Here is a 2,711-nt window from a genome sequence, read left to right on the forward strand (position 1 = left end):
GCTGCTCTGGAACCAGGACGGGGTTCACTGTCTGCCTCTCCCCCCAAGTCCCTGCTCGTGCGGACGCCTCTCTTCCTGCTCGACCCCCAGTGGGCCGGCCCCCCAGCACCACGGAGGCTGTGGACCCCAGAAGCCCTCCCAGGACATGCTGGTTGAACTCAGTGGCATGGCCATCCTCAAACACGGCCCACATTCCAGCCTCTGGACCTGCACTCACCTGTCCTCTGCTGCAATTTTCCTTGCCACCTTCCTTCACCCAAATGCCTCCTTCTGTCATTCCAACCAACCGCATCCTTCCTGGTTTTCTGTCCGCTGGGTCTGCCCGTCCCCGAGAGATGGGCGTTGAAGTCTCCAGCTGGGGTAGCAGATTTATGCATTTTTCCTGGCAGGTTTCACATTTTTTGATGCTGTGTTGTTAGCTGCATGCATGTTAAGCGTTGCTATGTTGATTCTCCCCGTTTATCGTGATGGAGAACCCTCTTTATCCCCAGCGGCCTCCCTTGCCCTGAAGTCTGCTGTGTCTGAAATGTAGCTGTTCCTACTTTCCATTCTCCATGTGTCTTTTTTTAAAATTTAATTTAATTTAATTTTATTCTTTTGTTTGAGGGCGTCCTTGATTTTTTAATTTATTTTCATTTCTAATGGAGGCCCTGGGGATTGAACCCAGGACCTCATGCACGCGAAGCATGGGCTCCACCACTGAGCTACACGCACCTCCCACCCAGTCCATGTGTCTTCATATATAAGGGGAGTTTCTCATGGACGACGTGTTTGATGTTTGCGGATCCACTCTGACGATGTCTGTGTCTCAGTTGCTGTGTTTAGACCAGTGACGTAGAGGATGAGTGTTGGCACAGTTGGGTTTGCCAGGACCTCGTTCGTCACTGTGTTCTGTTTTTTGTCTTTTTCCTTCTGTCTTTAACTGTGTCCCACTCCCTCTGCCTTCCCTGGTTATAACAGTGTTTCGTATGACGGTGTTTCTGCTTCCTCTCTTTCTGTCTCTGTCCCTCACGATGCAGCTGAGATGTGCTGGGTCTGGAGGAGACCGGTTGACCTGCCTCCCCTGCCTCCTGCCCTTCTCTGGGGAGACTGACCCTGATGCTAAAGCAACTGGAAAGATGGGAGGGGGCTTCAGAAAGAAGAGTCATGGGCTCGGCGGGGGGGTGGTATTCAGGTCATCATCTTGAGTAAGATAAGACTTCACATGGGGGATGAGCTTAGCTCAGTGGTGCAGCGTGTGCTTGGCATGCACGAGGTCCTGGGTTCCAGCACCAGAAAATACAATAAACTAAATAAAATAAAAACAAATATAAAAGCCGAATTAGCTCCCCACCGAATTAAAAAAAAAAAGAATTCACAGACCCCCAGGGAGTTGGGGAGAAGGGTGCATCCTACACCCCACACACCATCCCTGAGCCCACTGGGGGTTCGGGGCTGGCAAAGCCTCGCAGTCTGATGCAGGAGGCAGGCACTCCGCATAGCAGCCCCCAGCCCAGCCCTTCCCAGGGAGCTCCGGGAACCCAGAGGTCCGGTCTTGAGGAAGCCCCACCAGTTAGTGAGGGACAAGAGCTCAGCCTTGTCACATGACTGCTTCTGCGGCCGGCAAGACGCGGGGAGAATTCCAGGACCAGCGGGCCACGGTGGGCAGGCCTGGGGCTGCCTCGAGGGTCAGAAGGAGCCTTGAGTGATGGCTGCTAGGGGTGGGGTCTTGGTCAGGCTGGATGCCATCCTGCGGTCTTGAACCCCAGGCCAGGTTCCCTGACCCCCAGGCCCCCAGACGCACACCTGGACCTGTTTTAGCACGGACAACTGTCTTCCCACGGGCTGGTGTCAGAGCAGCTTTCAAAGGCAACCGGGATGCTCTCGGGGCTGGGATCTGGGTGTGGGCAGGGGCAGGCGTGGCGGGTTTTGCGAAGGGCGGCGCCCAGAAGGGAGGAGGGCCCTGAAAGGGGAATCGAACGGAGGGCCTGAAACCACAGACCCTCCTTGTCGCGGGGCCGCGGCCCGCCCTTGCCCACAGGAAGCGGGAGGGATGCTGGGGATGGGGAAGCGGCTGCAGGTGCCGGGAGCCGCGGGGAGACGCGGCCCGGAGGCGGAGCCCCCGGGAGGCGGGAGGGGGCGCGCACCGGCTCGCCTGTGGGGGGCCGGGAGTCGGCGGGGCTGTGGGTGGGCGCCCCGCTGGGTGGGCCCACGTGTGCCGGGAGCAGCCGGGAGAGGATCCGGGAGCGGGAGCGGGAGCGGGAGGCCCGGGACGTGGCCAGGCCGAGAGGGGAGGCCCGGGGCTGACTCACAAGGGGAGAAACAAGCTGTCTCTGGACGCTTCGCACCCTCAAGGTCACATCTAGTCGGTTTGACAAAACATGGGAAAGGAGAAGTGAAATTGGCTAACTCTACCCAGATCCATGCAGTTCACTTCAGGGGGCGGCTTTGGTACCAAATTATCCTTATTATGCAAATTTCCTCCCCAGGCGGCCGGTTCCCACTTGTGCACGGGGACCTGGGGGGTGGCATCTGGCCCCCGCCGTGCCGACCCGCCGGGCAGCCGCAGCCCATCTGCTCGGCCCCCCGGGGCAGCCCCCCGCCGCCAGGGGCGGGGAGGCACGGGCCCGGCCCCCGGGGGCACCCACGGCCCCAGAGGAGGGAGGCCACAGGAGACATCACTCAGGGATTTTGCCTCGTTCCCGTCCTTGGCTTTACCAAAAAGCGGAAAA

The 2,711-nt window shown here is 59.1% G+C and overlaps 1 non-coding gene across 1 annotated transcript; it reads right to left on the bottom strand.

The window, feature by feature from the left end:
* Positions 1 to 642: 642 nt before the first annotated feature.
* On the bottom strand, positions 643 to 718 carry TRNAA-CGC (transfer RNA alanine (anticodon CGC)). The gene has a single exon. It is a non-coding gene; the product is annotated as a tRNA-Ala (tRNA).
* Positions 719 to 2,711: the final 1,993 nt, after the last annotated feature.

This window comes from Camelus dromedarius, chromosome 35 (assembly GCF_036321535.1).
Source record: "Camelus dromedarius isolate mCamDro1 chromosome 35, mCamDro1.pat, whole genome shotgun sequence".
Lineage (NCBI taxonomy): Eukaryota > Metazoa > Chordata > Mammalia > Artiodactyla > Camelidae > Camelus > Camelus dromedarius.